The 27,545-nt window shown below is 42.8% G+C and overlaps 1 protein-coding gene and 1 pseudogene across 1 annotated transcript in view; one reads left to right on the top strand and one right to left on the bottom strand.

Moving 5' to 3' along the window:
* LOC126183183 (pyruvate dehydrogenase (acetyl-transferring) kinase, mitochondrial) overlaps positions 1-27,545 on the bottom strand; it is a 361,965-nt gene that overhangs the window by 40,204 nt on the left and 294,216 nt on the right. The gene's annotated exons all lie outside the window — the stretch shown is intronic.
* On the top strand, positions 19,440-19,556 carry LOC126186021 (5S ribosomal RNA; annotated as a pseudogene).

Here is a 27,545-nt window from a genome sequence, read left to right as displayed (position 1 = left end):
GAGGAGGGAAAAAATGAGCCAGTGTCACCTTGGTGGCTGCCGAGTGACAGCTTTCAAAGACTAACTGCTACAGGGTGCAGAGACTGGAGGATCCTGCTGCATGAGATACACAGTTGTATTCTGCTTCTGTCTGTAAGTGGAATTCAAAAGTGGAAAAATGGCTGGCGGTGTGCACAGGTGACACGAAGGTTGGTCAGGCGAGGGTATCATGTGACAACATTGTCAAAGAGAAGCTCCAAGTCAGTGAAGGAGAAGACATTTTGCCTTTGTTTGACTTCTTGGGGCCTTTCCAGTTGGCAGAAGAAGACACAGATGTTTGTTGGCTGGAGGGATGTAGGAAGTCTTCACGGGAGTATTCTTTCAGTCCTTTCCAGCCTGCCAGCTGTGTGGCAAATGAGTTTGCCAGATGAGGTGGAAGTTTGGTTGCTTATTGCACAGCTGGGGAAGGAGATGAGGATGACAACATGACACTAGGCGATTTTACAACTGCAGTGCTGAATTTGAGGTTTCATGTCTGCGTGACCATGTCCTTTGTGGAGTGAGATGTAGCAAGAACAGTACTGTAAGTGCCAGATAGTAGAATGCAGGGTTTCAAATTAGCCAACAACCTGCGAGCGACCAGGTATGGTACTTTTTCCTTCACCCGGATCTCCTGGACAGCCTGCTCATCAATATACATGGGACAATCTCAGAAGGAGGCGGCATGGTCACCATTGCAGTTGATACAGTGGGCAGAAGGAGTCAAACAATCACCCTTGCGAGCATCCCTACCACAGGTTACACTTTTGGCTGGGTGTTGACAGGACATTCAAGTGTGGCTGTAATGATGACACTAGCAATGCAATGGGTTCAGAATGTATGGTTGTACTGCAATAACTTCGTAACCTGCTTTGATCTTTGACAGAAGCACCACTCTATCAAAAGTGAGTAAAAGAGTGCATGTGGGTGCTACAGATGCATCTACCTTTTTCATCACCCAATGGACTGTAATGACACCCTGATCAGGGAGCTATGTCTGAATTTATACCTCAGTCAGACCATTGAGCAGCTTAGTGTAAATAACACCATGGGAAGAATTCAGCATTCAATGGGCCTTGACACAAACAGGATAGCCATGGAGGAGTGAAGCTGGAAGCAGTTGTTGTGGTTGAGATTCAGAAGTAGTCTCCAAAAGCAAAGTGCCATAGCATAAACAAGAGCAAGATTTCACAGAGTCATCAACTGCTTCAACACCTTTCTGAATAATAAATGGATTTACCATAACAGAGGACTGACTGTCTCCAGTACGTGAAATCACAAAGAACAATGGTGCAGCTGGGAGGGTCTTTGAATTATTAGCCTCATTCTGTTTATGTTTAATAGACATTGACTGTAAAGAATATGATTGGCTCATTGTGAGAAAATTCCCCATGATTGCCAGTGTCTCTGATGGTTCACTCCTTCCAACTCCCCCCCCCCACCCCCCTGCAGAAGGGGGCACACCCACCATAGGTGATGTTCACACCTGACAGAGGGACCAATCAGCAGTTTGGGAAGGTAGCACTCAGGCAATCACCCCTCCCTGTGCCTGAGCTGTACCAGGGGATACGTGCGAACCTATCTGTCAACCTGGGACTGGGAATTACGTATTACCCAGTCACCTGTTAGGCGTCAGACGCATAGGCTGGCCCTCAGGAGTGCACACGGAGGAAGAAGAAAAAGAGGAACCTCAAATGCCGAAGTGGATGAAGGATAAGAGAGGGGAAATGAAGAAAGAAAAAAGGAATGAAAAACAGTGGAGAGACTGTTTCGATATTGGGTACTGAAAATGAAGAACACATTTCCAAAAACATCCCACACATGTTCCCAAAAGGAGGGGAAAAAAGAATAGCAAGAGTTTAGACATGCAGCATGGAAGGAAAAAGATGTTGCAAAGGCTGGGGCCCGGTGGTAGCTAAGCACAAACCCACCAAAGAGCTGTGATGTATGTATGTATGTACGTACATATGTATGTATTCATACCTGCCATAAAGTGAAAAATCCACTGATGACGCTGTAACTGTTGTGAAACATGTTTGGGATAAAAAACAAAATAGTGTTTTGCTAAAGGCGAACCCCATCCAAAAACATATGTATTGTTAAAGCAAACACAGATACAAGAGCTTCAGCCTCAAGGTGATTTTTGACAGGTATATTTTTAACATGTTAAACAAAGCTGCTTGGGTGGCATGGAGCGTGCTGCTCAACTGGGGTGTCTTAGAGGGACCCTTTGACATTTTATTCATGTGCATGACATGTGGCGCACCCCTGCCCCCCCCCCCCCCCCCCCCCCCACTTTCCCCGTCCTTGACAATGTCACAGAAGGTCTCGAAACAGGATAGCTGAAAAGGATAAACATCCTTTGCTGCTTTGGATCATGTTCACATTTCATCAAATAGCTTTGAACTTTTCTTTGTGGTTCTATCCTGTATACCAGAGCAAAAATCACAGTCATACTACACTCCAAATGGATCGGATCACATTCAATGGGGTTGAAGCACCAAGATGTCCTTATAGTAGGGTCAATTCAGAGCAGTGGCATGTCTGAAATGTCTTCCTTAGCTACCCATAATAAAACCGTGATTTCAATGCTAGGTGTCATGGTTCTGACCTCCATCACAGAGGAGGTGGTGAAATTTGGTGCCAATGTGACATCATTAACTCACCTTACACCTCACATTAACCTCTGAAATGTGGATTTTTTTTTCACATATGGTGATGTCACCTTGCTGTTTAGAGCACTGCTGAGTTGGAGGATGATATTGCAGAGCACCACACTATTGCAACATTACAGAGGAAAATTGTAGGCACCTTTGAGCAGAATTTCAAACTTATATGTCACAATGGGAAACAATTACAGTCTTTTGAAGAAGTGATCATTTAATTTTGTTGCACACCGTAGTTTCTCATGTTTGGAAGATAATTATAGCCAAATAAGATTTGTGTATTGACAAAGGATGAAATTTCAAGAATTTCAAAAAATGGCAGAAGATCAGCAAGAAGAAAAACCAAAACAATGATAACAGATGATGGCAAAGAATCCTGTTGTGTAAGATTTGGCAGTGTGCTGAAAAAAAGCATGAGGTTATACATCAACCAACTAATGGTTATACACAAGAACAAAATGGTTCAGCAGAGTGTTTAAACAGAACTGTGATAGAAAAGGCAAGATGTATACTATTTCATGGTAAACTTTATAAAAGGTTTTGGGCTGAAGCAGTTATTACTGCAGTATATTATTAGAATAGGCCAGTAAGCTTAATTTTAGGGAATAAAACAACCTATGAAGTGTGGAGTGGAGAGAAACCAAACATTAGTCCTCTCAGCATAATTGGACACAAGGACATGATGCACATTCACAAAGATATGAGCACAAGATTGGATAAAAAGGCAAAAGAAATTATCTTATTGTGATATAGCGCAACACTGCTGAAGGCTGTAGGCTTATGATACTGAAGCAAATGATGTATTGATAAGCAGAAATGTGACAATAATGGAAAATGTTAATGGTGTAGAAATTGAAATCATGAAGAGAACATGAGTTCAGTGGAGGAAGATTAAGAAAAAGAGACCCTTGATCCTATAGCATGAGAAGATTTACGTGATATTTCAGAAAACTCAGTCTGCCAGAGGAAGAAACTAATAATCACAAGAAGATGAAGTGAAGAAGATTAGAGGATTACAATGGCAGTTCAAGCCAAATAGAATATTTGAGGAAACTTCCTGGCATATTAAAACTGTACACTGGACTGGGACTTCAAACTGGGGTCTTTGTCTTTTGCTACCCAACATGACTCATGACTCTCAGCTTTACTTACACCAGTACATCATCTCCTATCTTCCAAACTTCACAGAAGTTCTCACATGAAACTTCTGAGACCAGCATTCCAGCAAGAAAGGAGATGAGGTACTGGTGGAAGTAAAGCTGTGACGATGGGTCATGAGTAGTGTTCGGGTAGCTCAGCTGGTAGAGTACTTGTCCATGAAAGGCAAAGGTCCTGGGTTTGAGTAATTACCTGGCACACAATTTTAATCTACCATGAAGATTCATATGAGCACTCATTCCACTGAAGAGCAATAAATTCATTCTAAAATATTTAATGATTATTAGACTTATTTCTCTGCTGGAACTTCAGATCAAATAGAGGATACAAAAACTGTGGAGAACACCCTTTCCATACCTGGTGCAGAAGAATGGAAACATGCTATCCACAGTAGTGCTCAAAAGTATTTTATATTTGTGATGTTATGTTGTCAGTACTGTTTGCTGTATGCTGCAGTAATGAATCAAAATTTATGCCAAGGCCATAACTTTAACCCGGGTCTCCTGCTTACTAAGCAAATGTGCTAACCCAGTTTTAATTCATTCCTTCAGCTTCTATCCTTATCGAAGATCAAGTTGAGACTGATATGTGTCCAGGAAAATGTAATGCCATCAGATCAGCTTATAATTGTATGACTCCATGAAGAGCTTCATACCACTGTGGTTACATATCTAGGAGACAAGCAAGATCATACAATAACAATGTAAGTATATATTCCTTTATCTGAAGAGTATTTTTTAATTTGCTTTAGTGGTACGTTATTCATTAACTAATGTCACTTAGGTAATCAGACAGTGTTTGTTTATTAGTAGAGAAAACAAGAAGCAGGCCAAAACGCAAAGGATACTCTGTTGACAGGAAGGCCAGGATAGAGTTTGCAAAGAAACATCAAATTTGGACTGCTACAGATTGGTCTAATGTTTTATGGAGTGATCAAAGGAAATTTAATACATTTTCTTCTGGTGCTGTGGAGTATGTATGTCAACCATAAAAACCCAAGAGATAGCAAAAAGTACTCAGTACCAAGCATTGAGCACAGTGGTGGCAGTGTCATCGTGTGAGAATGTTCTCCTAGATGTGGGGTTGATCCTCTAGTTCAAATAGAAGGCAAAATGGACCATTCCCTGTATGTTGGCATTTTAGAAAAGAATATGGTTCCAAATGGGAGGAGGAATATCCACATAATTGGATATTTCAGTAGGAGAGTGATTCAAAACACACTCCCAGCTAAATAAAATCAAACTTTTGAAGTGGCCGAGCTAAACCCAGATCTAAATCTGGTGTAATACTTCTGGGATCCATTAGATCAACATGTTCGACACAGAAGCTACTCAATCAAGGATCAATTTGCTGCTGCATTATTGGATGAATCATCAAAACTCCCACTTGACTTACTACAAAAGCTTGGAGATTCAATGCCAAATAAAGATGCAGCTGTGATCAAAGCCCATGGGTATGCAATGAAATGCTGATATTTTCCTTCAGATCCAAAACAGCTTTTTTTTCTTATGTACTTACACCCACAAATTACTTTTGAGCCACAAGAATCTTTATTTATTTAAGACAATTTTGTTTAAACTGAAAGTAGTTTTACACTAAATGGATTACAATTACATACTTCTCAACTATTCAGTGACATTTTTTTTCTATTGCTCACTTATCTTTATGTGATTGTAACTGATGCTATCTACACTGCCCTTATAAGTGCTACCATACAAGCTTTTGAAGCCAATGACACTTGGGAAGTGATAAATCTGTCAGAAAATGCTAATGTTGTGCAGTGTAAATGGGTGTTCCACAAAAAAAAGTAAAAGTGCAGTATTGTGCTAGGTTAGTAGCAACCAGATTCAATCATAAACTTGGATTTGGTTATAATCAAACCTTTTCTCCTGTGGTAGGGCATTCTACACATAGACGTCTAATGGCTTTATGTACTGAATGAGATTTAAACATCATGAATCTTGACATAAAACAGCTTTTGAAATGGTATTCTCAAAGAACAACTTTTTCTAAAGCAACTTGAAGGTTTTAATTTTTGTAAAGGTAAAGGAAAAATTCTGAAGTTTGGAAGAGCTATGTACGAGTTAAAACTATAATACAGAATGTGGAATCAAAGAGTAAACGCTGTTTTAAACTGTTTAGGTTATAAAAGGTCTAGACTAGAGCCTTGCTTGTTCTTAAAAAATAAAAATAAAGGCTTAGCTGCTATCACAGCCTTATATTTTGATGATTTCTATATTTTTTCAAATGACATATGAGAGTGAAATCTTGCAAGATGTGCTAAGTATGGAGTTCAAAGTAAAGGATTTAGGAATACCTAAACATTGTTTAACAATGGATATCAAATATGACAAGATTAATGGAGTGTTAGCTTTAAGTCGGGACAAGCACATTGATCAGCACTTTTTTAACTCAAATTTAGTATGTAGTGGTCATTTTGCATTCTAAGCCAGTAACATACTCTATGTAATCAAAATTATCAGGACACCCCCAAAAATATACATTTCATCATTACATTACATATCAGTTGCATTGTGCTGCCACCTACTTCCAGGTACTCCATATCAGCAACCTCAGTAGTCATTAGACATCGTGAGAAAGCAGAATGGGGAGCTCTGCGGAACTCATGCACATCAAACGTGGACAGGTGATTTGGCGTCACTTGCATCATACATATGTATGCAAGATTTCCACACTCCTACACATACCTAGGTCCACTGTTTCTTATGTGATAGTGAAGTGGAAATGTGAAGGGACACGTACTGCATAAACGTGTACAGGCCGACCTTGTCTGTTGACTGACAGACTGCCAACAGTTGAAGTGAGTCGTAATGTGTAACAGGCAGACATCTACCCAGACCATCACACAGGAATTCCAAACTACACCAGGGTCCACTGCAAGTACTATGACAGTTAGGCAGGAGGTGAGAAAACTTTGATTTCATGGCTGAGCAGCTGCTCACACATCACGCCAGTAAATGCCAAACAATGCCTTGCTTGTTGTAAGGAGCGTAAACATTGGACGATTGAACAGTGGAGTGATGAATCATGGTACACAATGTGGCACTCCAATGGTAGGGTGAGAGTATGGTGAATGCCCAGTGAAGGTCATCTGCAAGCATGTGTAGTGCCAACAGTAAAATTCAGACGTGGTAGTGTTATGGTGTGGTTGTGTTTTTCATGTTTGTTGTTTTGAATGGCACTATCACAGAACAGGCTTACATTGATGTTTTAAGCACCTTCTTGCTTCCCACTGTTGAAAAGCCATTTGGGGATGACAATTGCATTTTTCAACACAATCGAGTACTTGTTCATAGAGCACGGCCTATGGTGGAGTGGTTACATGACAATAACATCCCTGTAATGGATGGGCCTGCACAGAGTCCTGACCTGAATCCTATAGAATGCCTTTAGGATGTTCTGGAATGCAGACTTCATGCCAGGTCTCATGGACTGACATCGATACCTCTCCCCAGTGCAGCACACCGTGAAGAGTGGGTTGCCATTCCTCAAGAAACCTTCCAGCACCTGATTGAACATGTGCCTGCTAGAGTGGAAGCTGTCATCAAGGCTAAGGTTGGGCCAACACCATACTGAGTACCAGCATTACCAGTGGAGGGCACACAAACTTGTAAGTCATATTCAGCAAGTTGTCCAGATACTTTTCATCACATAGTGTATATATCAATATAATCAGGGAAGAATTTAATGAAGTAATAAACAGAAGTTCAATTTTTCCCTCTCTCAAAAGTAGGCCTACCCTGTGTCCTAAATGTATTTGTCAGTACTTACAAGACCATATATTTCTTTCTGTGGGAGGTATTTATCCCAGTTTAGTAACTCATATTGTGACAACGAAATGTGCTAAGAGAATTTTGAGGTATTTGAAGGAAGCTAAGATTTATTGTTTAAAGTTTACAAAAGGACGTTTAGATTTAGGCAGTTTCATAGATGCAGATTAGACAAATTGTTCCTTACACAGGAAATAATAGTTTTATTTTTAAATTGTCTGACTGTAGTATCATGGCAAAGTTCTAAGCAGAAAACTGTTGCTCTTTGTAACAAAGAGGCTTAGACTATGGCTCTTTCTGAAGCTTGTCAAGAGGGCATTTATTTAACAAACTTATTGCATGAACTGACAAGTTATAATAAGTGTGTAAGTTTATTTACTGATAGTCAGAGGGCATTAAATTTGTCTGGTGAGCCTTCAGATCAAAAAAAGGTTGAAGCATACTGATGTTCATCATCATTATATAAGGGAAGCTGTACCCAACAAAAATGTAAAAACATTTTACATATATTTGAATGATATACCAGCAAATATAATGACAAAGTAACTAAGAAAAGAGAAAGCATTGTGAATTTATGGACTGTACGGGCCTAAATATTTGTAAGAGGGTCATTTGAATGTTTTGAAGTAGGTGCTTTGAGCTTAATGCAGCATTCAAATCAATATCTGTTGTCTCTGTGAGCCACGACCTTTCCTATATCTTTCTTCTGTATAGCAGTGTCTTTGCTTTGATCATGTCTTCATTTGTTGTGTTATGTCATGTGTGCTTTGTTTGACTTTCTTCAGAACTCAGTGCTACATGATATGAAACAGAGCTTCTTTTAACATGAAGTGGTCTAATGAAGTGTTAAGTAATATGTCTACCAGTGTTCCCAATATAAATCAATAATTGGCGAATCCATATGTGACAGAAAAGACAACAAGTACTTCTCATTGCTTTTCAATCTACCCAAACACCCTTCAGCATTCTCCTATACCACCACATTTGAAAGGTTTCTATTCTCTTCTTGTCTGAACTGTTTATCATCCACTTTTCACTTCTGTACAGGGCTTCATGCCATACAAACACCTTCAGGAACAATTTCTTAACACTTAAATTTATATTCAACATTAACAAATGCCTCTTTTTCAAAAATCCTTTTCTTGCTATTGCTAATCTGCATTTTTTATCCTCTATACTTCGGCTATTGCCAGTTATTTTGCTGACCATATAGGGAAACTCTACTACATTTAGTGTCATATTTCTTAATCTAATTATATCAGTATCATTTGATTTAATTTGAATGAATTTCATTACCCTTGTTTTCCTTTGTTTCGTGTTAATCTTCTGACCTTCTGAGTCCTTTGACATCTCTAACAGAATTACAATGTCATCAGCAAACCTCAAAGTTTTAATTTCTCCTCCCTGAACTTTAATTCCTTTCCAAAATTTGTTCTTGATTTCCTTTAATGCTTTCTCAGCATACAGATTAAATAACACAAATGATCAGCTACAACCCTTTATTACTCCCTTCTCAACCAATGCTCCCCTTTCATGTCCTTCAACTCTGATAACTACAGTCTGATTTCCGTACAAGTTGTAGATAACTTTTGCTCTCCATGTTTTATCCCTGGTACCTTCAAGATTTCGAAGGGTGTGATCCAGTCAATACTATCAAAAACTCTCCCTAAATCTGCAGATGCTATAAATGTAGGTTTGCCTTTCTTCAGTCTACCTTCTGAGATAATCTGCAGGGTCAATGTTGTTTGCTGTGTTCCTACATTTCTCCATAACCCAAACTGATTCTCCCTGAGGTCAGCTTCTACCAGCTATTCCAGTCTCCTGCAAATAATTCTGGTTAATATTTTGCAACAATGACACATTAAACTGGTAATTCAGTAATACACCTTTTAGTACCTGCCTTCTTTATAACAGGAATTATTGCATGCTTCCTGAAATGTGAGAGTACTTTTCCTGTCCCATATATCTAGCATACCAGGTAGAATAGTTTTGTCATAGCTGCCTACCCAGTGATATCAACAGTTCTGAGAGGTTGACATCTACATCAGGGGCCTTATTTAGATTTAGATCTTCCAGTGCTCTGTGTGTTTTCTTTTAATACAGCTTGTATGAACCCTCTATATTTGACATTAGCTATTCATTTTCTGTTGTATCCCTTTCCCCCTTTTCAGTCAACTGTTGCTTGTTCTACCTTCGAAAGTCTCAACAACCACTGGTTCCTTCAGTTTATTCAGGTCCCATCTCCTTAAATTTTCTACCTTTCTGCAAATTCTTCAGCTTTAATCCCTAGTTCATAACCAATAAATTATGATCAGAGTTCACATCTGTCCCTGATAATGCTTTGCAGCTAACAATCTAGTTTTGAAATCTCTGTTTCACATTTATGTTATCCATCTGTCTGAAACCTTCTGGTGTCTCCCAGGTCTCTTCCAGCTGTTCACAGTATATCTTATTGTCCTATTGAGTATTAATTTTTCCTATTATTTTTGTTTGCAGATTTAAATTGTAAGGTAGGCTTACAAGGCCGGTCACATGACAGATGAACTTTGTAATGAGCAACAACAGTTGTGTTGCATGAGATTTAACATCAAAGCTGAGAAAATATTTTTCAAGTTCACCTCCAGGATAACAAGTGTTTAATAGTATTCTGAAAGCTCACAGAGACTCAGAAATTCGCCACAGCACCCTAATTTATTTCCAGCAGAAGAGGCCTGCACACCAAAAAGCTTCAGAAGGCCCCAACAAACATGTGCTGTACCAGATGAGGACATGGCTCTTCAGTGAGCTGGGAAATAGTTCCCACAATAGTGGTAATTTATTCCCTTAGCACTAACAAAAGTCCACAGAATAAACATTGTTCTGCATCAATCTTCTATGCCTCCGTGGATCAATATACTTTCTGCTGAATCAGCAAATATCACTATGGGTGTGTCTCCATTGCTGTCTAAAATTGCAATGATCTATTGCACCTGAAGTGATAATATCTATACGACGTCTATATTAATAATGCCATTATTATGAAATTCTGTAAACCTTTGAGACTTCATGTGTGAAATGTTCAAAATAATTTGCAAACAAAACCTTTCCCCATGACTTCCTACAAAATAAGTCATAATTCAGAATATTACAGTTACAACACAAAGCTGATGTGATGAATGGCTGAAGTGGAAAATTTTCCATGTCATCATTTGTCAGACAGGTACCTATCAGCATCATTTGTCAGACAGGCACCTATCAGAAAGTTGGTGAAATATCACATTGTTATCTATAAATGGTGTTCAATGAAGAAAGCAGATATAAAATGTGCAATATTTCACATAGAAGATCATGTATTTCATATTTACATTGGCACCTAATTGCCACTTTTTATAAGCCCCACATCGGTTTGGAATACAGTCATAAGTAAACGTAAACTGGAGTAGTTCAATGTGTTGCACATCTGGGATGTCATCGAACTTTGTACTAATCATCAGCACAACTGTTGATCATAGGATGGACAAAAGGGAATTATCAGCTTACTGTCCACAGCTATATCTTGGGCATCCAATATACACTGTGTGATCGAAAGCATCCAGACACCCCCAGAACCAAAAGTTTTTCATATTAGGTGCATTCTGCTGCCAACTACTTCCAGGTACTCCATATCAGCGACCTCAGTAGTCATTATACATTGTAAGAGAGCAGAATGGGGTGCTTTGCAGAGCTCGTGGACTTTAAATGTGGTCATGTGATTGGGTGTCACTTGTTATATGTACATACGCAAGATTTCCACATTCCTAAACATCCCTAGGTCCACTGTTTCCAATGTGGTAGTGAAGTGGAAACGTGAAGAGAGACGTACAGCACAAAAGCGTACAGGCCAACCTCGTCAGTTGACTGACAGAGACTGCAGACAGTTGAAGAGGGTCATAAATATGTAACAGGCAGACATCTACCCAGCCCATCACACAGGAATTACAAACTGCATCAGGATCCACTGCAAGTACTATGACAGTTAGGCAAGAGGTGAGAAAACTTGGATTTCATGGTCGAGCAACTGCTCAAAAGCCATACATCCTGCTGGTAAATGCCAAACAATGCCTCACTTGGTGTAAGGAGGGTAAACATTGAATGATTAAAAAGTGTAAAAACGTTGTGTGGAGTGATGAATCACAGTACACAATGTGGCGATCCGATGGCAGGTTGTGCGTATGCCGAATGCCCAGTGAACGTCATCTGCCAGCATGTGTGGTGCCAACAGTAAAATTCAGAGATGGTGGTGTTATGGTGTGGTTGTGGTTTTCATGGAGGGGGCTTGCACCCCTTGTTGTTTTGTGTGGCACTATCACAGCACAGGCTCACATTTATGTTTTAAGCACCTTCTTGCTTCCCATTGTTGAAGACCAATTCAGGGATGGCAACTGCATCTTTTAACACTGTTAAGCACCTGTTCATAATGCACGGCCTGTACCGGAGTGGTTACACAACAATAACATCACTGTAATGGACTGGTTGCACAGTGTCCTGGGCGATTTTTGGCCTAGCTTCGTCGTTGGTCATACCTACTATAATACTCCAAAATTAAAAAATAAATAAATAAACTATCACACACAATTCAAACACTGCGCAGCGAAAAATTTAGTTATTGGGTAATTAACATTTCATTTGCCGACATTTCACACATTGCTGCATATGAAATATGGCTTCACAGCCAATTGAAATTGTTTTTAAAGCTGGGAGGAGAGCTATATTGCTCCATACGTGTAGTAAGTAGAGTTTACAACATCTACGTACACTACGCAACGTTGCGCTCGCAGCTGTGTTACGGTGCCGCAAAAGCTTTACTCGTATGTCTCGTTTCTCTTTACTTCTCACTAAAAATTGTTTTGATTATGTTTCGTAGTCAATCAGATCGACCATCGCAGATCCATTGGCTTATACGGGGTGAGCCACGTAAGACGTAACACCCCTTCCTTATATTTAGCGAGCGGTTACACACATCAAAGCGCGGTTGTCGACAAACGTTAGAGCAGGCTCGTCCAAACTGTGGCCCTGGGGCACTAGCGCCCGCGGTCGCCCGAGGCGAGCGCCCCGGGCCAATTCGTATGTTGTTGCAGTGACCGAACCGTATCGCGTAGCTGACCGTGCGGTTCGCCCGTCGCGCCTCGCCATACCGCTGTACGCGGTGCGGCGGTCAAAAGCATTGATACGACACAAAGCCGTTAGTCACAAAAGAAGCGGCGCGTCCGCACTATTTAAACCCGAGTGGGAAATTAATTTCTTTTGTACTGCTGTCGAAAATCATGCCAAATGTTTCGTATGTCATTGGAACCTCGCGTATTTAAAAAAGTACTCGACTTAACGGCACTTTAATACCTGTCACAAAAATCAGTTCGACAATTTCACGCAAAAGGAAAGCTTGAAGAACTGAAAGAAAATTTCAAGCAGCATTACAGTGAATCAGTGTTTCCTATCGGATGACTATTATTTATAAAGATGATAAATAAAACTATATTTTATAGGGGTTGGTTGGGTTGTTTGGGGGAAGAGACCAAACAGCGGGGTCATCGATCTCATCGGATTAGGGAAGGAAGTCGGCGGTGCCCTGTCAAAGGAACCATTTGCCTGGAGCGATTTAGGGAAATCACAGAAAACCTAAATCAGGATGGCCGGACGCGGGATTGAACCATCGTCCTCCCGAATGCGAATCCAGTGATATTTTATAATCTGATATGTCAGTTAGCAATGTACCAGTTATCGAATATCGGATCGTCTTGCTGACATTTATTTTCGGTAAATTTTTATATTTGGGTTGCATTAAATCACGTCGCACAGATATAAGAAAAAGTCTCAGGTGCGTACTTTCTGAAAAGCCGTCACAAACTCTCTCTCGGACAGCAAAATGTTATTAAGTGTCATTCTTTGTTTTTGTGTATTTGTGTTTTGATGGATGGGAAAACATATTTTGTAACTTGATCTAAGTTTTCAATTAATTAAAACGCAAATATTCCAATAGACAAAAATTTATTTTGCGACCACATTTCGCTGTACTTGCTAGCGTCTGTGGCCGATTTTCAGAGGAACTGGAGGAAAACGAACCTAAAACCAATCTTTTTTGTTAGTTTTTTATTTGGATTTCAATAAATGAAACAATTAATTGTTAAAATGATAAAAGTGTTTTAAAAACAGGATTGTACAAAACTAATTGTAAGGTTTTTTTGCCGTGGCAGGAACAGGAGACAAGTGGGCAAAGTTTGCGTGCAAGTTACAAATGCTCGCTGACAATTGCGAAAGCAGGGAACCCCCTTTGCGGCTGGGAATCTCATCAAGGATTGCCTGGTCGACTCGGCGGCTTGTATTTGTCCAGCAGACCTCTTGGAAAAATTCGAAAAAATAGCTCTGTCGCCTCAAACCTTGCTCGCCGAGTCGAAGATATGGAGCAGCAATTAATGGAGAGAGCAGCAATTAAGACAGTCTGCGTGTTACCGAAGAATTTCTCGACCTCATGCCATTAAAAGACACAACCACGGGTTTGGATATTTTTCTAGTCGTGGAGAACGTGTTCGATTCAATGCCTTTAAAATGGGAACGCCTGACCAGGGTAATAACGGATGAAGTCTCTGCGCTACGAGAGATACGCTCTGCATTCCTGGGTTAGCTCAGGTCAAAAATGGCTGAAGTCGGCTGTTTCTTATTCGCGGCAGTCCATTGTCTTATACACCAAGAGGCACTTTGTGCGAAGATCGTTTACATAAAAAAAATGTAAGGGGCACAGTAGTTCGAACGGTTAATTATCTTCGCTCGCATGGACTCACACATCACCAATTTAAAGAATTTCTGGCTGATATCGAAGCGGAATACCCGGAAATCCCCTAGCACGCCGAAGTAAGATGGCTGAGGTCCTTCATCGGTTTTCTCCTTGAGGGACGAGATCAATACTTTTATGGAAATGAAAAGACGTCCAGAAGAATTACTTCGTGATCCTAAGTGGGTGGCGAATTCGGCTTTTTTGAGTGACCTAGCTGATAGGGTGGCGAATTCGGCTTTTTTGAGTGACCTAGCTGATAATTTAAATACTTTGAACATTACACTCAAGGCGAAAACCACTCTATTGTTGATTTAGTGCAGACGATTCAAGCATTAAAAAAATTAAAAAACTTATTTTGTGGGGAAAACTGTTGCGCGAGAAGAATTGTTGATACTTCCCTGCATTAGACAGCGTTAAAGAATATGTGGATTTTTCAGATTATGTTCAAATCATTTGCGAATTACAAGAAGAGTTTGGAAACATTTTTGGAGATAAGTGAGCTTCAACCAGCCTTAGATATATTTGTTCGCCCGTTTTCCCTTCGGGGAGAGGACGTCTCACAAGTGTTTCAACTAGAGATGATTGAGCTGCAGTGCGATATCCGCCTGAAGGACCGATTTCTTATGTGTAAAACTTTGGATGACTTTTCCACGAGATAAGTATCCTCTCTTGCACAAGCATGCGGCCAAAGTTCTCTCAATGTTTGGTTCCACGTATATTTGTGATCGCTTTTTCTCCCTTTTAAGGCTTGCTAAAGCTAAGCACCGTTCCGTACTTAGCGATAAAAATTTGACTAATTCTTAGAGCAACCTCCCGGAATATTGTACCAAACCTAGACAAAATCATTTCCTCGAAAGAGAAAAATGTGTAAAACGTTAATTGCCTTTTGTAACAGTGTTGACTTTAAGGATTAAATGTCTTTATAACCTTAATTCTATTTTTTAATAAGTTTTCAGACTTGGTCAATTAAAATTATTGCGTACAAAACAGCAAACTAAGGATCCGATGTCTAAACTCTGAAAAGGGATTAAAAAGCTGTAGCACGAAGTACAACAAAAAATATTTACCTGTAACTACTAACAGTAAGAATGAGACTATATATCCCTTACGTAAAATTATTTCTACAATGGAATATTTATGACACTAGTTCATTTAAGAATTTGATATATCTTTCAAAAGACGCCTACTGCACATATGACGAGAGTGCATGTTCAAATGGTTCAAATGGCTCTGAGCACTATGGGACTCAACTACTGTGGTCATAAGTCCCCTAGAACTTAGAACTACTTAAACCTAACTAACCTAAGGACATCACACACATCCATGCCCGAGGCAGGATTCGAACCTGCGACCGTAGCGATCGTGCGGTTCCAGACTGTAGCGCCTTTAACTGCCCGGCCACTCCGGCCGGCAGTGTGCATGTGCAATACTAATAGAATCAACCTGTGGGTCCGAAAACTACTAAGTTGTTCTTCGGTTGTTGCTTTGGGTATTGTTTTCTAAAGCTTTCCGTAGGAATTCTGACACACGTACACTAATTGTTACCTAAACAGTAAATAGTTTGCTTGTTTTACCGCTCATCGACCACTTATACAGAGCTGCACTTCCTCTGTTATTTTGTTTACGTTGAATCTGACCGCGGGACAGTCCAGCGCAGAGCAATGCTGTGCGGTCTCATCCTCTCCGCAGCTGTCTCTCTCGCTCCTATGCCGACACTAGCGACACACAGTCGCGTACAGGGCGATGAACTACACTGCCTTGCGATCGCGCGCGGAGCGTGGCCGCGCCCGCCCGGCGCAATTCTTGGATGAGCCTGCGTTAGAGCGTCGAGGGGCACGTATGTTTTTGTTCAGTTAATGCTTTTAGCTCTGGTATCAACTGAGATATTGAAGTAAGTACGTTTTTTTTAAATGGAACCATGTACTTTTCATAATCGCATTCGATAACTCTTGAAAAGAGAATTGTAGTGTTTGTTAATGTTGACGTTGAAACCTGTCGTAAAAAAACATTCGGGAAATGTCTTAGAATTTGAAAGCACGGTGGCCGGAAACGGCAAACATCGCCAAGCAGAGCTCTCGAGCTACGCTACATCAGAATGTCAACACATTCGCCTGTTTACTTTCTGCACACAGACTGTTCAGAATGCACGGCCTGTGGCGGAGTGGTTACACGACAATAACATCCCTCTAATGGACTGGCCTGCACAGAGTCCAGATCTGAATTCTATAAAACACCTTTGGGATGTTTTGAACGCCGACTTCGTGCCAGGCCTCACCGACCAACATCGATACCTCTCCTCAGTGCAGCACTCCGTGAAGAATGGGCTGCCATTCCCCAAGAAATCTTCCAGCACCTGATTGAATGTACGCCTGCGAGAGTGGAAGCAGTCAATAAGGCTAAGGGAGGGCCAACACTATATTGAATTCCAGCATTACTGATGGAGGGCGCCACGAACTTTTGAGTCATTTTCAGCCAGGTGTCCGGATACTTTTGATCACATAGTGTATATTTCCCAATCTGTAACCATTGCTGAACGCCAGCTCCAAGGTTCTATCTGAAGTGCCTCTGGTTGCATCCTTTCCCATGGCTTCCATTTTTCTCCCAAGTAAGTGTGAGTACGCATTTCTGTGGTCATACCATGCTCATTCCTGATCGATATCCCTTCTTAGATAGCCTGTGCTTGGAGGTTACTGCAGTCTCAGTTTTTCAGAATACTCTTTGCTAAAAAGCTGATGTGGCTGCTCCATATTTTACAACTAAAGACTAACTGCATGCGAAAGTTAAATGCTCTCTGAAGAACTGAACGTGTCAACTGGTCCGGCTGGCTGATGACAAGGAAGTGACAGGATCGCCGGAAAGTGGTCACTGTCACAAAGATCGTCGTGTAGCAAACATTGTTGCAAAACCAAGAGACAGGGGAAAGAGCTCGTGAAGTCGATAGCTGAAAACGTGTCACAGGTGGCACTAAAGTGGAGTAGACATTTCAAGATCGGGAAGTAGCTGGTCAATCGGAAAGCCCCTAACAGATGACGTGGTATTTCCCCATTGAAATCTCCAAGTAGGAAAAAAGGGGGATCACTGTGTCACTGGTGGGGATGGAACAACGTAAATAAATATTAGTTAGAGACCAATAACGTAGCGGTCACGAGAGAAGCCTTCTCCCGAGATTTCGTCTTTCTCTGTTTCACCATTTTCGATGCTCAATAATCTTGTGATGGCTTATCCACTGTTGCAAGAGGAGCAGGCAAGCTCTGGGACACACAGTCTGTGGCCCTTCAGCCACTGGCTGGTGATGGGTTGCTGGTTTGTGGACTTCCAGGGAGAGGGTTCCCAAACAGATGATGGATGGAGAGCACTCAACTGCATGGTCGTCAGCATGTCATTCGCTTGGGGGAACGAAGGCTGTTCGCACAGGCGGAGTTGCTTATAATGCACGAGAATTTACATAGCAATTATAGAAAACCTCCCTCATGATGCGCTAAGCTATTACACTGAAAACAGATTAATAAAAATGCCAAACTGTATGGACGAGCTATCAATTCAGAGCACGCTGACCTCCCCTCCCCAGCTCTTTAGGGATGATACTCGACAGTTCACAAAATTTCAAAACCCATGTTACATTAGTGTCGGCTTCTACGAAGATGGCGAGCAAATCTCCAGCCAAACCAAGGGCTGCCTTAATGTCAGTAAATAACACATACGTAGCCAAAACATTCTGAACAGAATGTTCACTACGAACTTCACAGAGCACTATTTCCTCAAGTTGGAGGAGGAAACTGTGTGTTTGTGAGCAGAGTCCTATGCGCAGTCTGGTGGGCAGCACTTCCTTCTATCAGTGTCGTTGGCATGAGGTCTGCCATGCCTGCATGATCGATTTCAGTGATCGAAATTTGTTGTTCGCCACTTCCAATCATTCTATTTCCCACTGTCGCACGATTCTTCTGTTAGACAATGACAGTGTACAAGAGGATGGAACATCTACGTGCGGCACCACACCTACAAGCTTTTTTGGCCTTTTTGTCGGCTGTGGCATTTCCCTGTATATCGTATACCTGTTTACTATAAGGTGTCAAGGATGATCTGCATCAGGAGGTCTTGAGGATACATTCGGTGGATCGCTTGTGACGCACTGAGCAAGTCAGAGCTGATGAGAAACTTCGTATTGCGATGCCTTGAAATCCACTCCAGTGCTATATTAATGCCGTATAACTCCGCATCATAATTTGTAAAGCGTTCCGAAAGGAGTATTTGGAAAACCTATCACTGAAAACAGCTGAACAACCGCATGCATTCCATATCACTTGGTCAAAGGCCTTTCTTCGATTATGAGGCATAAGTCATTCATTTTCCTCTTTCTGTATATCTTTCACCAATAATTCTAATTAGTCCAGTAGCATCTCTTGTAGCTCTCTCTTTTCTGATACCAAATTGTTCTTCCCCTACATTCTCTTACCAATCTACAATCAGTGATGGCTGCGTGAGAGATTTTACTTATTGTTCTATATTCCGTGCACTTCTTGGTATTCTCTCTCTCTCCCTCTCTCTCTCTCTCTCTCTCTCTCTCTCTCTCCCTCCCTCCCTCTCTCTTTTTCTTTCTTTCTTTCGAGATTGGGACCATCACTGTCTCGAGAAAGTCTTGTGCCTTTGCACCACTTCCATACACTGCATTGCACGAAGCTGTAATTTCTGCTGTGCTTTTGTCCAAAAACTGAAATAATTACATAGGAAGACGACACAATCGAACAGATTTACGTCTCTTCATTTCCTTTCCCGCGAAATACTGTTAATGGTAAATGCATATTTCGATTTTGTATTTTGTAAATTATAACACTGTTAAAGTCATCAGAGTCTGTTACTATAACAGTTCTTAAATTAACTGTACGGTATATTCTTCTCAAATTTTCGGTCGAATGTTTTTCAGATGCTGTATTTCTTAGATGTTATGCTGAAGCGGTGTGTTAAGTAAACTGATGTAAATTATTATTATAATAATATTAGAACATTTTATGTATTTTGTTAGGCAACGGCCTTACCGCAGTGGATACACCGGTTCCCGTGAGATCACCGAAGTTAAGCGCTGTCGGGCGTGGTCGGCACTTGGATGTGTGACCATCTGGCCGCCAAGCGCTGTTGCCATTTTTCGGGGTGCACTCAGCCTCGTGATGCCAATTGAGGAGCTACTCGACCGAATACTAGCGGCACCGGTCACAGAAAACCATCATAACGACCGGGAGAGCGGTGTGCTGACCACACGCCCCTCCTATCCGCACCCTCAACTGAGGATGATACGGCGGTCGGATGGTCCCGATGGGCCACTTGTGGCCTGAAGACGGAGTGCTTTTATGTATTTTGTTATTAGCATTAAAATCGTAGGCATTTTCGGAACGATTAAGTGTGGACATCCACATTTAGGTTTTCCTTGGTTTCCAAAATCGCTTATAGTAAATATACCTGGATGGCATTCATGAACGCAATGGTTTGCATCCCTGTGCAATCCGAGTTTGTATTCCCCTATGATAACGAGACGTTAAGCTGTAACCTATCTTCTTCTTTTAAGTAGCCTGATGATGATTATTCCTGAACTGTATCAGACGCCTCTTGACTCAACGCAACGAAGAATGGAAACGTTACCTAATCTTGAAACGTCGTTACAATACTTGTTATTTATGGCAATAATATTGATGTATTCGTATAAATCTTTAATAGTTTTCGGTATTACTATTTACACCAACAATCATTATCATCTGCATTGTCATGCTGATAACAATCATCATCTCTCCGAGAAGTTCCTCTGCTCCACACAGTACCCATTGTTGCAAAATGTGTGCATATCCTTCCGTGTTCAGTATTTCCTTAAGTGTAATATGGGAACCGCATACTAATCACGAAAAATATCCTCATACCGTAACACTACCACAACACTTCACCAGGCAACTCTGCTATTGGACTGTATCACGGTATATCGCGATTCATCAGTCCAAGTCAGTCGTTTTCAGTCTTACACTGCCCAGTGGCGTCGGTCTTGACACCACCTTAGGCGTAGCTTAGCACTGACTACAGAAACTGCTCGGCCACTGTTCCCTACGAACTGTCATTGTGCAGCCGGACTGCTGGTAGCAGTTGCAACTCACACGTGGTTCCTTCTAGAGATTTCATACGATTTTTTACAAACACCCTCCGGAATGCTCAATGGTCCCATTCCGTCTGTACATAAGGTCTTCCTGGTCTTCGTTTAGCTATGGTTGTTCCTGAGCGTTTTCACGTCACAGTCATATTCATTACTTACCGTCGATCTGGGTAAGTTTACAAGGACTGGAATGTCCCTGATGGATTTGTTACTCAGGTGACCGACCCATTCTATTATTACTACTTTTCTGCTGGCAACACAGTTCTCGCCGCCTTTTTTTTATACCGGCGGATCCGCCTCTCGTGACATCTCGTGGTCAATTCCGCATTACATAGGACTGCCTGGATACTTTTAATCGGGTAGCGTACGATGTGGATCGTCAACTGAGCTATCTAACGTCCTCAGAGATGGTACGAAGAATATGCGGCAGCTACGTATAATCATACAAAAAAACTGTGCTACACTTCTTTCAATCTGTCTTTGGTTTCGGAACTCTTCTAACTTAATTTTCTTGGACACCGCCGTATGCCAAATGCATTTAAGACACTGGAATCGTGTTCTGGCGAATTTGGATTTAAATCTCCTTCTGAGCATCCTAAGATCTTCCGTGATATGCCTAAAGCGTCTCAGGTGAATGTCTGAGCAGTTTTTTTTTAATACAAGTCTTATATCCGTCTCCATCCTCATTCAGCTGGGCTCCACATATGCCCATGAATTTCCATGCCTGTAAGACGCTAAACTTTTATTTTCGACAAAAATCAAGTATTTGATTTATATTGTTTTCTTTAAATATTGCTTAAATGAAGTAGGGGTTTTGTCAGGCAATAATTGTATTGTGTTGCTCCCGAATTTCTCCGTCCTGCTACTGCCATGGATACAGGCGAATACAAGGCAATATGTTCCGAAGTGCTTTGTGGTGTCGGGTATCAGGCACCTACGTAGCCTGGTTAGGGCCACCTCTTTCATCATACAAGCGCGCGACTGCTGTGCTCGTCAATCAGCCGCCTTGACAATATACACTATGATGTTATGAACCAACACATGGGTGCGGCACTAATTCGTGAGCAAACATGTGAGGGGCATTTTGAAGCAGCGGCGTAGCTCGTCAACTTGAAATTGATAGCCACCGACAGAGCATAAGATCGATATGGCGACCGCTGGACATTCATGAACGCTGTGGTTTGCATCTCAGACTACATGTAAAGCGGCAGTCACAGATGCTACACTCCTGGAAATTGAAATAAGAACAACGTGAATTCATTGTCCCAGGAAGGGGAAACTTTATTGACACATTCCTGGGGTCAGATACATCACATGATCACACTGACAGAACCACAGGCACATAGACACAGGCAACAGAGCATGCACAATGTCGGCACTAGTACAGTGTATATCCACCTTTCGCAGCAATGCAGGCTGCTATTCTCCCATGGAGACGATCGTAGAGATGCTGGATGTAGTCCTGTGGAACGGCTTGCCATGCCATTTCCACCTGGCGCCTCAGTTGGACCAGCGTTCGTGCTGGACGTGCAGACCGCGTGAGACGACGCTTCATCCAGTCCCAAACATGCTCAATGGGGGACAGATCCGGAGATCTTGCTGGCCAGGGTAGTTGACTTACACCTTCTAGAGCACGTTGGGTGGCACGGGATACATGCGGACGCGCATTGTCCTGTTGGAACAGCAAGGTCCCTTGCCGGTCTAGGAATGGTAGAACGATGGGTTCGATGACGGTTTGGATGTACCGTGCACTATTCAGTGTCCCCTCGACGATCACCAGTGGTGTACGGCCAGTGTAGGAGATCGCTCCCCACACCATGATGCCGGGTGTTGGCCCTGTGTGCCTCGGTCGTATGCAGTCCTGATTGTGGCGCTCACCTGCACGGCGCCAAACACGCATACGACCATCATTGGCACCAAGGCAGAAGCGACTCTCATCGCTGAAGACGACACGTCTCCATTCGTCCCTCCATTCACGCCTGTCGCGACACCACTGGAGGCGGGCTGCACGATGTTGGGGCGTGAGCGGAAGACGGCCTAACGGTGTGCGGGACCGTAGCCCAGCTTCATGGAGACGGTTGCGAATGGTCCTCGCCGATACCCCAGGAGCAACAGTGCCCCTAATTTGCTGGGAAGTGGCGGTGCGGTCCCCTACGGCACTGCGTAGGATCCTACGGTCTTGGCGTGCATCCGTGCGTCGCTGCGGTCCGGTCCCAGGTCGACGGGCACGTGCACCTTCCGCCGACCACTGGCGACAACATCGATGTACTGTGGAGACCTCACGCCCCACGTGTTGAGCAATTCGGCGGTACGTCCACCCGGCCTCCCGCATGCCCACTATACGCCCTCGCTCAAAGTCCGTCAACTGCACATACGGTTCACGTCCACGCTGTCGCGGCATGCTACCGGTGTTAAAGACTGCGATGGAGCTCCGTATGCCACGGCAAACTGGCTGACACTGACGGCGGCGGTGCACAAATGCTGCGCAGCTAGCGCCATTCGACGGCCAACACCGCGGTTCCTGGTGTGTCCGCTGTGCCGTGCGTGTGATCATTGCTTGTACAGCCCTCTCGCAGTGTCCGGAGCAAGTATGGTGGGTCTGACACACCGGTGTCAATGTGTTCTTTTTTCCATTTCCAGGAGTGTATCTCCGTCTTGACCAAAGCGTGTGTCGCCTCAGCGTCAGCGGCTGGTGGCAGGGGGCGGGTCGGCTGGCGGGGGAATTGACAATCTCTTCGGGAGCATCCTTTACCTAGCGTTCTTTAAGTACAAACACGTCCGAGTCCACAAAATGTCAATGATGCTAATATTCTTTCACTACTGATAATTATTTATTAAAAGATGCATCAAGTAATGGAAAATTACAATTTCAGTTACATTTTGAGGGGGCTAATATTTCTGAATTTAACACGAAACTTCAGAGAAAAGGGATTATTTTCCTAGTTTACTCTTTTGTCTTCTTCGTGGGACATGCAACTCGCCTTAATAAGCTTGTTCAGAATGCATTTCCATATTGTTGAATGCATGCTGCCAGTTGTACTTATGCGTACCAAAACATCAGTTTCATCAGTTATGCACAATTTCGTCGTTCTCGGCATACGCTGATGTGCTGACATCAACACTTCCTTCTCTGTCAGAAAAAAGCCTCGTTTTTGCCTAATAAACCGACGTAACCAAGCAGTCTTATTTCTTCGAAAATGTAGTCAATTAGTAAGTAATTATCTAGATTACTATGCAAGGTGGTGTACTCTTTAGGACACTAGAAGGAAGGACAGAGTTTCGAATCCTCGTGGGACCTTCCTTATTTTAGGTATTCAGTGATTTTCCTAAATATTTCCGGACAGATGACTGAGTCATGCCGGCCGGAATGGCCGAGCGGTTAAAGGCGCTACAGTCTGGAACCGCACGACCGCTACGGTCGCAGGTTCGAATCCTGCCTCCGGCATGGATGTGTGTGATGTCCTTAGGTTAGTTAGGTTTAATTAGTTCTAAGTTCTAGGGGACTTATGACCACAGCAGTTGAGTCCCATAGTGCTCAGAGCCATTTGAACCATTTGACTGAGTCATTCCTTGAACAACGCCATGGCTTAGTCCTTGCCCTATCCACGCAAAATCCGAACCAGGACACTATCTCATGACATATAAATAGTAATCTTAAATCTATTGGCTGAGCCCAGTTTGTATATGACAACGAATTCAATGTAATAAAATTATCTAAAAAATGAAACAAAATAAAACAGAAAATTACGACTTTAGCAGTATTTTTAATGGTTTATGGCTACTTCCTTACTTTTAAATCAACAATCAAATCATCACATACTTGACCGAAAGCGCGATTCTGCAATTTCTATGCTTGTAATGTGTTACACCTTTTTGCCCCTCTTAGTGCCCGCATCTTAGATATTTTCGTCAATATCTGTTGTGGACGTAAGTGTATTAGACTGAGATTTGAGAGGGGCAGATGGCACCATTCTTGTATCTTTTGTAAAACGTTATGCGTGAAATTATATGTTTTGTTTACTTCCTAAAAATCGCGGCAGCAGACACACTGCTTTGTTCTTAAGTAAAGACCGTCCTACACTCCCTATAGAATTCTCACATGTAGCACGCTGGTGCATCAGTTATAGAGAGAGTTACCTTTTTCACAGCACCCACACCTCTGGATACTTGGCTTCTAATAACGTGGTAACTTCATGGGTATCAGATATACGTCAGTCCGTCTCCAAAGCGCTCGTAGTCGGCGGGATATTAAACCCTAATCTTCCCTTTTTAAAGCGAATACATCGAACTAAAAGCAGAAATCTTCTATACGACATTGTAAATATGAATATCTAATGCTATTATGTACCTCACAAATCTGAGTTCTAATTTCCTGTATACCATAGCAGATCTGGATTTTTTTTATCAGCGCATGTTGCCCGTTACATGATCTCTTAATTTGCTTACGATTTTCTGTTATGTTATGATACTAGTGTACGGAACAACTGGTCTCCGTCAATGGGCAAAATAAAGTAGAAACTCACTTTGAGTTTGTGACGCACCAGTGGGGCCACTGGATGCATGACAAATTTGAAGCAATTTTATGATTTTGTATAAAACTATCAAAATTTACTTGCCGCGTTGAATCTAAGTAAAATCTCAAGCTTTCGACGAAATTCTCCGTCATCTGCGTCAGGAAAAACTATCTATCGTGGCCACTTTTGAGGTGACCATTCATAGCCAACAGATTGTTTTTGATTGGTCGGCGTACGTCATCATTACGTCATGTTGCCGGAGAATGTGTCCATACCTACACTGGTGGTGTGAGAGCTCTCGTAAGAACTTAACCAGTTCAGCGGATTTCTCTCTTTTTTTTCTCAACGTCGAGCGCCCACTTTTACGCACTATTAGATTACAACTTCTGTTCCAGATGAAGTTCTTCTGTTCCATTCTGTTCTGTTCCAATTTCTACTTCTTCTTTAATAACAGATTCCTAGTATGCAGGGTTGTCGGGAACAGTCCGAAAAACTTCTAAAGTTGTTGCAGGGCAGGTTGTGCTGAGAAACAATTGTTAAGAACATAATTCGATACGTTGTTCCGTTTCCAAGTTAATTAGCGCTGAAATTAGCCAGTCAGACCGTTCCGCGCGCAAATTCAAGTATTAGCACGCGATAAAATACTGTAATGCACAAACATTTGTGGGTCCATCAGTTACCACTTGTTCAAATGCTCATTATCAGTTAAAATGTGCGTTTTCGCAAGTGATAAACTTAAGTTAGGTGAGCAAAACCTACGTTTGTCCTGTTTGAGGAAACCAAACGAAGAACACGTTTGGCGATACTGTCTCTGGCAGGCTGTTTGAAGTAGTGCGCGCGACGACCTGAGCGGCTAACTTCAGTGCTTAGTACACTCCTGGAAATGAAAAAAAGAACACATTGACACCGGTGTGTCAGACCCACCATACTTGCTCCGGACACTGCGAGAGGGCTGTACAAGCAATGATCACACGCACGGCACAGCGGACACACCAGGAACCGCGGTGTTGGCCGTCGAATGGCGCTAGCTGCGCAGCATTTGTGCACCGCCGCCGTCAGTGTCAGCCAGTTTGCCGTGGCATACGGGGCTCCATCGCAGTCTTTAACACTGGTAGCATGCCGCGACAGCGTGGACGTGAACCGTATGTGCAGTTGACGGACTTTGAGCGAGGGCGTATAGTGGGCATGCGGGAGGCCGGGTGGACGTACCGCCGAATTGCTCAACACGTGGGGCGTGAGGTCTCCACAGTACATCGATGTTGTCGCCAGTGGTCGGCGGAAGGTGCACGTGCCCGTCGACCTGGGACCGGACCGCAGCGACGCACGGATGCACGCCAAGACCGTAGGATCCTACGCAGTGCCGTAGGGGACCGCACCGCCACTTCCCAGCAAATTAGGGACACTGTTGCTCCTGGGGTATCGGCGAGGACCATTCGCAACCGTCTTCCGCTCACGCCCCAACATCGTGCAGCCCGCCTCCAGTGGTGTCGCGACAGGCGTGAATGGAGGGACGAATGGAGACGTGTCGTCTTCAGCGATGAGAGTCGCTTCTGCCTTGGTGCCAATGATGGTCGTATGCGTGTTTGGCGCCGTGCAGGTGAGCGCCACAATCAGGACTGCATACGACCGAGGCACACAGGGCCAACACCCGGCATCATGGTGTGGTGAGCGATCTCCTACACTGGCCGTACACCACTGGTGATCGTCGAGGGGACACTGAATAGTGCACGGTACATCCAAACCGTCATCGAACCCATCGTTCTACCATTCCTAGACCGGCAAGGGAACTTGCTGTTCCAACAGGACAATGCACGTCCGCATGTATCCCGTGCCACCCAACGTGCTCTAGAAGGTTTAAGTCAACTACCCTGGCCAGCAAGATCTCCGGATCTGTCCCCCATTGAGCATGTTTGGGACTGGATGAAGCGTCGTCTCACGCGGTCTGCACGTCCAGCACGAACGCTGGTCCAACTGAGGTGCCAGGTGGAAATGGCATGGCAAGCCGTTCCACAGGACTACATCCAGCATCTCTACGATCGTCTCCATGGGAGAATAGCAGCCTGCATTGCTGCGAAAGGTGGATATACACTGTACTAGTGCCGACATTGTGCATGCTCTGTTGCCTGTGTCTATATGCCTGTGGTTCTGTCAGTGTGATCATGTGATGTATCTGACCCCAGGAATGTGTCAATAAAGTTTCCCCTTCCTGGGACAATGAATTCACGGTGTTCTTATTTCAATTTCCAGGAGTGTAGCTCGGGAACGGCACAACGTACATATTTTTTTCTGAACAATTATTTCTCAGCACAGCCTCCCCCGCAACACCTTCACAAGCTTTCCACACTAGTTCTGACCAGCCTGTATAGAAGTGAGAGATACGATATTACTTTCATCAGACATTATTTTGTGTTTATTTGTGAAAAAAAGGGTTTTAATTAAACTTGAAAAACATGTGACCGTAGGACAATGAAACTTTGTAGAAAC

This window comes from Schistocerca cancellata, chromosome 4 (assembly GCF_023864275.1).
Source record: "Schistocerca cancellata isolate TAMUIC-IGC-003103 chromosome 4, iqSchCanc2.1, whole genome shotgun sequence".
Lineage (NCBI taxonomy): Eukaryota > Metazoa > Arthropoda > Insecta > Orthoptera > Acrididae > Schistocerca > Schistocerca cancellata.
Note: the sequence above shows the minus strand (reverse complement) of the source record. Positions and strands in the feature narration are given on the sequence as shown.